This window comes from Molossus molossus, unplaced genomic scaffold, assembly GCF_014108415.1.
Source record: "Molossus molossus isolate mMolMol1 unplaced genomic scaffold, mMolMol1.p scaffold_m16_p_9, whole genome shotgun sequence".
Taxonomy (NCBI): Eukaryota; Metazoa; Chordata; class Mammalia; order Chiroptera; family Molossidae; genus Molossus; species Molossus molossus.
The window spans coordinates 32,695,281-32,707,326 of record NW_023425403.1 but is presented as its reverse complement, the minus strand read 5'-3'; positions in this window follow the sequence as shown (position 1 = coordinate 32,707,326).

Genomic DNA, 12,046 nt, shown 5'->3' with positions numbered 1-12,046 from the left:
TTCCTTAGGCAGACAGATCCAAAACACATTTAAGTTTACCTTTGGTCAACAATTTTGCCCTAGTATTTCTAGGCAGTAATGTTAGGGATACCAATTTTTCTGTTGGCTAATTCTGAATAGATGGTGAGTGGGATGTTAAGTGGGGTTAGAAAATAGGATGATCATGTCTTTTGTTCCTTCTGGGTGATCTTGACCCTTGTTTGATGCACTGTTCATCTCAAATGTTAGTTCTGCTCATATCTGGAGGACCTCAGCCAGCCTTTCCCAAAGGGTATGTCTCCTCAAACTGGTTACACTCTGTGCAAATATGGCTACTGCCAAAAGGAATATTAAGTTGATTGGGAAACTCTGGGTACAGTTAAATGGGTACTTTTCTTCTTTTTGAATCTTTACCCGAGGATAATTTTCCATTGATTTTTAAGTAGAGTGGGAAGGAAGGAGGGAGGGAGAGAGAGAGAAACATCGATGTGAGAGAGACACATCAATTGGTTGCCTCCTGCATGACCCAACCAGGGCCGGGGATGAACTGCAACTGAGATACATGCCCTTGACCAGAATCGAACCCGAGATTCTTTGGTCCTCAGGCCGACGCTCTAACCGCTGAGCCAAACCAGCCAGGGTAAATGGGTACTTTTCTACAGGACTTCTCAGAGCTTCAGTTTACTAATGTGCTTCATGGCTAACCAAGAGGGCTAGAGTATGCAGGATTTACCAAATGTATTTGTCCAAATATTTAACCTAGAAGGATTGTATGGGAATAATGTTCCAAGCAGTATACTTTGCCAAACATCTAATTTGTCCAATTTCAGATGCATGCAGTCTTCCAAAACGGTCTGCAATGTCTGGCACAGTGAACTTACCATACAAACATAAGTACAACTGGGATGGCAGCATGGTACAAAAGTAAAACTGCAGTGTGAACTACTATCATAGAAAAAAACAAACAAACAGAAAATAAGAATACTGAAGTTACAAGAAAAAAAATGAACATAGTTTGTTTCTGCTGACAAACCGATTTGTAGTCTTATCTTCAGGCAGGAGTATTCCTCCAGAAATTCAAGGCAGAAGGAGCATTATCAATGCCTCCTCCTACCCTCGCCTCCCACAGATTGCCTGGTCAGCTACCAGGGATGGCATGAGATGAGGCTGTTCCACAGCTGTGGAAGTTGGGGATGGGCGGGGGAGCCTTGCCATCCTGGAATTTTCATTCTTTTTGAAACAAAGCAGTCCTTGGGAATTGTGAGTGGACATGGAGGGTAAACTCACCAGGGAAGAAATGTGGCCACAGGGGCATCCTGTTGAGATGGCACTTTACTCTGCAGGAGGGCATTTGTAACCCCAGAAAGGCCCCTTCTCTCTGGGTCATGCTTAACAAGACCTTCTTTTCCTCTGGGACCAGATACATTCATGACCGAGAAGAATTCTTATTAATATGGTTTATCTGGGTATAAGAAAAATGCATAAAACTGTAGTATGTTATAATTTCTAGGTTAGCATGAATAATTTGGAAAGCTACATAATTAAAATGCTCAATAGTGCAATAGAACCTATTTTGTTATTTATTGATCTATTTTTTATTTTATTTTCAAAACTTTTTAAAACAATTAGAGCTGTTTGATAATCCTTGGTCTCTTTCCTTCCCATCTTCGGTGTCGTGTCTTCCCTTGGTCTCCCTGCCCATGTTCCCAGCCCCAAACACACGGCATCAATGGGTTTCTAACAAAAATCCCGAGTCTCTCCACTAATCTTGTTAATACTAAAACACACATAAATTCCTAAACAAACAAACAAAAAACAAACCAAAGTATAACACTTTGTAGTGCAAGGTGACTCAAAGAGAAAGAGGAAAAATTCATTGAGGCATTTTCAGATTCCTCAGGGAGTGCAGAGCCTATATTCTAGGATTCAGATGCACTTGGTGAAAACTTTTTCAATACTCAGTTCTCTGAAAATCAAGATGATATACATTTACAACTAAAATCATACATAAAACAATGTCTGCAAAGACACATTTCCCCCAAATTAAGTAAAATTTCATTTTAAAGCATGCCTATATCAATGGGCAAGTAATGCTTCAAAGTTGTGTTTACATGCATTCAAGCAGAAATGTCTATATTTCTGAATTTTATAACTCAAACAAATGATTGTGTTTTTATTTTTGCTTAGCCAGTTGAATAGAAACATGTCTTCCCCCAAACTTTTTTGTTTGCTATTTACTATAACAATGGATAAGCCCTTAAACTATGATGAGCCTTGTGAGAAAGGGGTAAGTACTACTTTCCCTGTTGTAGAGGTCAGGGAATAAAACTTTTAGATTTCCTTTGCACCAAATCCAGGATTCTATCTATCAATATATTCTGCCACTTGAAAATATCTAATGCTTTTAAAGCCAGAAGCATTTTGTGTATTCATCATTTCTCACCAAATATAAGAACTGCCACAGAAATGCCTCGCTTTTAAAATTCCATAGCAGAATTAAATAAGCTCAAGACTAAGCAGAAAATAAGAATACTGAAGGTAGAAGAAGAAAAATGAACATAGCTTAACTTGTTTCTGCTGACAAGCCTATTTGTCGCTTTCTCTTTAAGCTAGAAGGTTCCTATATAGCTACATGCTTTCAGCCATTGCACTGGAATCTCCAGCTTTGACCGTTGGATTGTGGTACAGCTGAGCACATCTGTCCGGTCTGAACAATGGGAGAAATGCCAGCTCTCCTTCTCTCCAAACTCCTGAGGTGGCTCACAGGCCATCATGACACTGACTCAGCAAACCAACGCTCTTCTCCACCGCATCACTCCATGGCAGAGGGGAATCAAGTCAGGTTGTCAGGATACATGTCAAAATTAGCCTTCGGTTCCCTGACATCTAGACCACCCATATCACTGAGAATTCTCCCGTGCTATTGCCTCTCAAAACTCAGCAGATGAGACTAATCATGCTGAGTTTTCTAAGACAATTCTTGCTGTCTCTATTCCAAATAGCCCATTAAACAGTCTTAAAGTGTTTTGTGGAGAAATCTGACTGAAAATGCTGAGGATATGGGTGGTGAGAGGAGAGCACAGAGAAATTGCCTCCTGTCCCCTGACCAGACGCTATAGAGTAGGAATGATGCCCAGGCCCCGAGGAAGGACCTGTGCAGCAGGAAGCAGATGGGGGTCGCTGAAGCCTGCAAAGGTCTTCGAAAAGTGGAACTGTTTTGGGAACAAAAGTTCATTCCACGGGCAACTACCTTAAGAAGTACAAATGTTCATATCCAAGTCTTTCTGATAAAACCATCTTAGATTTCAGAGAAGATCAAGCAAATTCCAGCCTGAATAAGCATAAGAAATCAGTTTTCAAAAAAGGAGCTAGACAGGAATAAAGAACTCTTTCTGAAAGAAAAACTTTCTAGGTGAATTAAGAATATTCATTAATAAGTTAGCAATTTTGCACAATGTCTATTTGATGTCACCCTGCTAATAGACTTTGTGACCAGAGCTTCTTAAAAAGCAAGGAAGCAAGTTTTATTAGATCCAATATATAAGTAGTTTCTATTGTCTTTGTCCTTAGACAATATTATTATTATTGCTATTATTGTTAAGAGATAGCAACTTATTTTAATACACTTGCTTCCTACCATTCAGTGAAGATGCCTTTGGAGTCACGATACTTTTGAGCAGACGAGGAAGCTGAGGCCCAATGAAATCAAATGATTTATCCTCCAGAATCAAAATTGAGTTCTCAACTGGGCTGGGATAAACCACAGGTCCTTACTTACATGAAGTATTTATACTTCTTAAAGATTTTAAATAAAATTTTTTTCTTCTCTCCACAATATTCATTAGTTCTAATCATATTATAGTCCCAATGTAGCTATTTTAAAGTGAAATTAAAAGGCAGCCCAGCTTTGGAGGGTAAGAGTTATTGAAAGAGGTGTCTGGAGAGCCATTTAAAATTTTCAAGTAAAAAAAAAAGAGAGAGAGAGAGAGTGCGTGCGTGAGAGCTGTTCTTTTCCTTTTAAAAATTAAGAAATAAAATATAGAAATAGTCTAATTTACATTAATGATCTGCAATCTATGAAACAATTTTTAACCATTTTAAAGTGAAAGGCTGGTGATTATGTGGGTGAGGAGATGGCGATAATAACCATAAATCTTTGAGAGCTGTGGATGTGCTAGGTAATAGTATGTAAAAATGAGCTTGGCTAGGTTCCCGGCCTGAGAACTTTCATAAGAAAAGCCCCAGCCATCATTCTGAGCCCCTGAGAGGGTGGAACTGACTGTTTCTATCTGTCCTTACCATTGAAGGGTTGGCCTTTTCCTTCTTGATACCCCAAACACCCCTGTGCGCATTGTGTGCAATGGAGCTAGGTCCCCAAATGAGTGCTGGCCCTTCTCAACCTCCCTCCCGGGCAAAGGGTGGTTCAGGAAATGGAATGCTGGGGGGCTTGGTAAAACCTTGGGAGCTGCTACTGCCCTAGATAGACTCCAAGGGAGAAGTCACTCTTCCCATGGCAGGGAACTGGGGGCTCTTGTCTCCTGAGACATACCTCCAAGTACAGTGTGCTGAATCAGCTGCTAAGTTTCTGTTTTCCTTCCTACTAGGTCCAGTCTCTCGTAGAGAAATAAAAGTGTTGCTTCTGGTACATAAAGGGCTGAGAGAGGAGGGTAGAGGAATGGAAGGGGGAGGTGGAGAAAGAGACATTTCTGAACCTACTAATGACTAGAAAAACCTCAGATTATCTTCAGAGGGGACACCAGTGTCTACCAAATGATTCTGCTTAAGAAGAAGCAGAGGCAGTCATGATAGGTGCCAACTGCCCAGGGAAATATTGCTTGAATTAGAGACTGATTGAAAATAAGAGTCTACTTGCTCTGTTTCCTGGTTCTAGATCCTGTATTGTCATTGGGAAAAAAACCTCATGGCAATTCATATGTTAAGCACAGTCAGAAACCAACTGATTTTAAATATACTCAGGGATACTTTCAAATATACCATGAACAAGCTTTCAAGAAATTCCTCTCCTGTCGCTGGACCTAGAACACCTAAGTGCAATGAAAAGTATGCTTGATTGTCTGCAATAAACAGTTATGTTTCTTGACAATTTTAACTTCTCAACTATAACCCCACGTCTCTGAAGATAAATTAATGGTCATTATGTGTGACTGTCATACTTTAAGGGAGGTCTGTGGCACAGATGAGGTTATATCTGACAGGTCAATAGAATGGGAGGAATTTCAACTTTCCACTATATTTTTAAAGATACAATTGAATTTTTTAAAAGTCTGCAGAGAATTGTTTCTCACAATTGCATTTTGTGTCATACATATTAGAGAAGTGGGCGTGGCATGTACTCCGAGGGTTTGGGAGGAAATTACAATGCTACAAATGATTTCCTTTCTGGAACCCTGAAAAATTCCACTTTGATTTAGCACCAGCGGAATTGTTAATGGAAACTTCTTTGCACATTGTGTATAAACAGCACAGCCCGGCCTGTATCAACTTTATGCTCCAATAAACAAGACAATAATGACAAATTATCAAAGCATGCCTCAGATGTGACCCTCAATTGGGAGAGCAGCAATTTAATGAAGACAAAAGCTAGGTGAAGGCTGCTAATATCATTTACTGATAAACAGATTTTCTCGAGAGGATCCTTGCTGAATCCCCTGAGGACCCATAAACCTGCATAATTCCATTTAAAATATTGTGCAATTCACTAAATTAGTCTTTGAACATCCTTACTATCCAATTACGAAGCCCCAGCATGGACAGAATAATGAAATTTTTCAAACTGTGGAATGCATGTAGGTCTTAACAAACTTATGACAAACACCAAAATTAGCTTTCAATTTTGAGGCCGTGGTGGTTTCCTTTAATACCTCAAGTCAGAGTGGCAACAATAAAACACGATTGCAGGGCTAAGCAGAACAGCAGAAAAATAAATCTTGACTTACTCAGAATTCTGAACACGAGCTACCTTCAGGAAAAAAAAAATCATAAGAAGTTGAATGATGTTTTGCATTTGCGAGCTATTTGGTCGCTTAAAATCTAGTAAAAGCTTTACTGGATAAAGGGTACAAAATACCTCCTGGACAGTTCTGTCTTCCAGGCAGGCAGAAAAAGGCAAGAGTTTGGGGAAGTGAAATTTATTTCTGTTCAAGCATTGCAAGCTGCATTATTAAAGTCATTTGTCATGGTTTGAATATTTCTGCCTGATTCACCATTAAATTGGCCTTCTAATTACCAGCTTTGTCATGAAAAGTGGTCTGGCTGTTTCATTCACCAGAAAACTTCAATTCTTTAATCATCACTTGCTTCATGTATATAAAAAGAAAGAAAGGGAAAAAAAGAAAACAACAAACCATATATTTTATTCTTAAATCTTATAATAAATGTCAACACAATTATGCTTAAATTATCACATAGCTATCCATTTTTAAGAGGCTGAGAAGGATTTATAACGTGAGTTGTCATTTCGCCTATATAAAGAACTTCCCAACATTAACCGACTACCTGGCTGCAGAACAGTCTTGCTGTTGACCACAGAAACTTTTGCTCTCATTATGGCTTCAGAACCAACAGGTACCAACTGTAATCATAATGTGCCAGGTGAGATTCCTCCTCCTCCTATTTTCTAGCTTTTTGGCTTCTTCATTGCAATACTTAATTTTATTCACAGAAAAAGATCGATAATCCATGGCTTCTCTGAACCGCCTGGTGAAACTGCTGACAAGTTGTTTACTGCTAGTTCATATTTTCAGGTAGGTAAGGGGATTGTGGCTGACAGTCATGTAGGTACCGTATCTTCCCTTCTATATTTATTTGTGGGCTATGATAATGGTAAAAAATGTACTTATATTTTAATTAAAATTTTCTTTTTCTTTATTGATTTGAGAGAGAGAGGAAAGGGGAGGGAGAGATGGAAACATCGATAAGAGAGAATATCGACTGGCTGCCTTCTGCTGGCCTCCCACTGGGGATCAGGCCCACAACCTGGGCATGTGCCCTGACTGGGAATTGAACTGGCCACCTCTTGGTGCATGGGTCAATGCTCAACCACTGAGCCACACTGACTGGGCCATGCACTTATATTTTAGACTATACAGTATAAGTTTCTTTAGCATTTGGGGGAAAGAAGACTAACCTACTAACATGGTTAAGAAAACTCCAATAAATGTTTGTAATACAATCTTATTTGCAAAACATCCATATATCAAAACAGAGACAGGCATAACTGTTTTGACCCTAAACAACCAAATTGTGAGGTATTTTACAGTTTACAGATGAGGAAACTAAAGCACAAAGGGATTTCGCAAATTTTCCTCAAGGTCACACAGCTAAGTAGAACCAATTGGACCTTCTGGAGCCCATGGATGTAACCATCTCTCTGTGTGCATAAAAATCACTTAGCACATGCCCTGTGTGGGTGTGTGCATCATATCTCTGAACTAGTATATATATGTATTTTTAATTCTCACCCGAAGACATTTTTGCATTTATCTTCAGATAAAGTGGGAAGGAGAGAGGAAGAGAGAAACATCAATATGAGAGAAACACATCCAGTGGTCACCACCCTTATGACCCCAACCCAGGCTGGGAACAAACTGTAACCGAGGTACGTGCCCTTAGCGGGAACCGAACTCGGGTCTCTCTGGTCCGCAGGCCGATGCTCTAACCGCTGAACCAAACTGGCCAGGGCTGAAGTAGTATATTTTTAACTTTCTACCATCTTTGAAAAGTGTGTACACTTTAGACATTTTCATTTTTAAGCATATATCAGTTCCAGAGTTTCCGTTCCATGCCAGTGCAATAAAGCAAGTATAGCAATAAAGCCAGTCACAATTTTGTTGGTTTCCTAGAGCATATAAAAGTTACGTTAACACTATACTGTAGCTGATTAAGTGTACAATAACATTTTGTCTAAAAAATAATGTATATACACTAACTAAAAATACCTTATGGCTAAAAAATGCTAGCCCTCATCTAAGCTTATTGGAAAAATGGGGCCCATAGACTTGCTTGATTCAGGATTGCCCTGAACCTTCAATTTGTGAAACATACAATATCTGCAAAGCACAGTAAAGTGAAGCTCAGTAAATGAGGTATGCCTGTTAGGAGCTCCATGTCTACACTGCTACAAAGGCAACTGGCAATACATCTGAAGAACTTGAAGATTACATTATTGGAATTTTCATATTAGAATTTGATGATCACCCTTATAGATGCCTTCTGTTGTGTAAATGATATTTGAGTATGTATTTTCTTTTTCCTTTTTACTGAGTTTTTCTTTTTTTTAAGAGAGAGATAGAAACATTGATGTGAGAGAGAAACATGGATTGGCTGCCTCCTGCATGCCCCCTCCCTACTGGGTATCGTCCCTAACCCAGGCATGTGCCCTGACTGGCAATCAAACTGGGCCCTCTCAGTCTGTGGGATGCTGCTCAATACACTGAGACACACTGGCCAGGCTAGTACGTATTTTCTATTGACCTATATAAGTAGTAAAACTGAATAAATATCTAAATAAAGTTTATGAGTATTGGAAATTTATTTTTATGTATTCTTCTTTTGTTTAATTACTAACTTTACTTGGAGGAAAGTTTTATCTGCTAATGAGGGGCTTACTCATAGCATAATTATCTCATAGCATCAAGATAATCATGTATATTTTCTGATCTATTTTTCAGATTGTATATAAATTAATCCACTGGTTGCATCATCTTTTTTTAATCCTCACCTGAGGATATGTGTGGTTTTTTTAAAAATTGATTTTAGAGAGAGAGGAAAGAAGAGAGAGAGAGAGAGAGAGAAAGATCAAAGTGAGAGAGAAACATTGATTGGTTACCGCTCATACACACTCTGACCAAGGATGGAACCTGCAACTTAGGTATGTGCCGGGACTGGGAATCAAACCCGCAACCTTTTAGGGTATGTGATGATGCTCCAACCGACTGAGTAAACCAGCTAAGGACATCATATAATTTTAAAAGATTTTTTATTGATTTTTAGAGAGAGAGAGAGAGAGAGAGAGAGAGAGAGATAAACATCAATGTGAAGGAAACATCCATTGACTGCCTCCTGCACGTCCCCTACCGGTGATTGAGGCCAAATCCCAAGCTTGTGCCCTGCCTGAGAATTCAACCAGCAACCCTTTGGTGCACCAGATGACCCTCAACCAACTGAGCCACACCAGCCAGGGTGAGGGCATTTGACGTTGAACCAAAGTAGAGAAATTTGGTTAAGAATGTTGAATGTCATAAAATACGAAATTCAATTTTCTTCCTTTTTTTAATATTTTTTAATTAATTAATTAATTTATTTTGTTACAGATCTTTCTCCTTTTCCCCCCCCTGCTTCCCCCTACCCCCCTCCCTGCCCTGTCCCCAGCTTTGTTGTCCATGTCCATTGTTCATGCATACATGCATATAAGTTCTGTGGTTTATCTCGCCTGCTCCACCCCCTCTTCTGGGGATTGTTAGTCTGTACCCCACTTCCACGTCTCTGGGACTACCCCATTCCTCAGACTGTTATGTTTATTGTATTCCACAAATAAGTGAGATCATATGATACTTGTCTTTCTCTTTTGACTTGTTTCGCTTAGGATAATACTTTCCAGGTCCCTCCATGTAGTCTCAAAGGATAAGAGATCTTTTTTTCTTACAGCTGCGTAGTACTCCATTGTGTATATGTACCACTGCTTTTTTATCCATTCGTCTACTGATGGACACTTGGGCTGTTTCCAGATCTTAGCTATTGTAAATAGTGCTGCTACAAACATGGGGATACATATATTCTTTCTGATTGGTGTTTCAGGCTTCTTAGGGTATATTCCTAGAAGTGGGATCACTGGGTCAAATGGAAGTTCAATTTTTAATTTTGGGGGGAAATTCCATATTGTTATCCATAGTGGCTGCACCAGTCTGCATTCCCACCAGCAGTGCACTAGAGTCCCCTTTTCTCCACACCCTCGCCAACACTTGTCATTTGATGATTTGTTGATGGTGGCCATTCTGACAGGTGTGAGGTGATACCTCATTGTTGTTTTAATTTGCATCTCTCTGATGATTAGTGATGTTGAGCATTTCTTCATATGTCTCTTAGCCATTTGTACGTCCTGTTTTGAGAGGTGTCTAGATAATCTCCCTTAAAAAAAAAAAACAAAAATCTAGAATACCTTAGAGAATAAAAGAGGCACTACTTAATAATGCAAAGCAATAGGTCTAAACCAAGACTGTTGTAAACAAACCAGGACATATTTCACCCTAGTATTAGAATGTTTATAGTTTGTACTTTTTTCTTGTTTTATTCTCTACCTTTTCTGAATTATAACCCGCAGTAGTTTTATAAAAAAAGTTGATGGCAGATACAATTTTTGGTGTCCTGGTATATCTAAATACATATCTATTCTACTCTCAGACCCATTGTGTATGTTGATGATATAAAATTTTGGTTCTAAAGTCATTTTTTCTTAGAATTTTGAAAGTAATTTTTCCACTTTTTCTAGTTTTCAATCTTACTTTTGAGAAATCTGGTGGCATTCTGATTCTATGTTTTTTATATGTGATGGTTGCTTTATCATTTTTTCGTTTCTTAATCTTTTTTTTCTTTCTTTCTTGAAGTGCTTAAGATTTTGTGTTAATCTTCATGATATTGTGCCTTGGTTTGGTCTTTTATTTTATTTGTTGGCCTGGGTACTTACAATATCTTATAACCTGGAGATAAATACCCTCTGCTCTGAGAGTTTTCCTTGTGTTATTAAATGATTTCCTTTGCTCCCTCCTCCTACTCTCCCTAGATCTTTTTTTAAATCCTCACTCAAGGACATTTTTTTTCGTTTATCTTCAGATCGAGTGGGAAGGAGAGAGAGAAAGAGAGAGAGAGAGAAACATTGTTGTGAGAGAGACACATCGACCAGCTGCCTCCCTCACGACCCTGACCAGGGCTGGGGATGAACCACAACTGAGGTACGTGCCCTTGACTGGAATCGAACCTGTGACTCATTGGTCCACAGGCTGATGCTCTAACAGCTGAGCCAAACTGGCTAGGGCTCTCCCTAGATCTTTTATTAATAAAACATATCTTCTCAATGACTAATTTCTTTTTATTCTTCCATTTTCCATATTTTTGTGTTTTTTATATATACTATGGGAAATTTTCTTGTCTTTATCAACATTTCTATTAAATTGATATTTTGGCTATCCTGTTCTTAATTCTTCTTGTTCTTTAATTGTTGTTTTCTACAGCATCTTGTTTTTATGAACATAATATTTTTTCTTGACTCTCGAAGGACATTATTTTTTAAAGTTTCTTCTGCAGTCGGCTTTGTCTGTCTGCTCTGAATTCCTTTGTTTGTGGGATTATTTTTATATTCTTTTTCATATTGGAAGCTTTACTCAAATGCCTGGTGATCCCTTGCTGACTGTTAACATTTATGAATGAAGCACTAAAAAGCAAATCAGAGGCTCCATATGTGTGTGGGAATTTTCCACTTAAGGACTTCACTGTGGGCTCAGAAAGTGAGAAGACATTTTCATCGAAAGATCTCTAGAAGTCAGTTCAGTTTTCCCAAAGAAGATCCCTTGTGTTCCAGCTTTTGAATTGGTGGCCAGCATTCTGTGAGCCTGCTTTCTCGTAATGAAGCCATTTTGTATTTGGCTCCACATCTTGACCCCGACCCCTTTTGTGCCTTTTCTTTATGTGTTGGGCTGGGTGCTTATAATATCCTAGAACCTGGGGACAAATGCCCTCAGGAGACTTTCTGCTCAGTTTCTCCCAGAAAATCAAACTCTGGTCTTGGGACACTCGGTGACTGTACATAGACTTTCAGCCTACCCATGTCTGTTAGACTTTTCACTCACCAGTCACTGGATGTCTCCCAGTGCAGAACCTCTCAGGTATTCATAGGACAGACCAGTTCACCTGTGTCTCCACTCCACGTCTGCAACATGTATGCTCTAATTTCCTCCACTCTGCTAAAGCAGTTACTACCTTTCCATCAGCTTTCTCTCTTTCAAAAATCGGACAAAAACTACATTTTTACAATTCAGTCGGTGGAACTCCCATG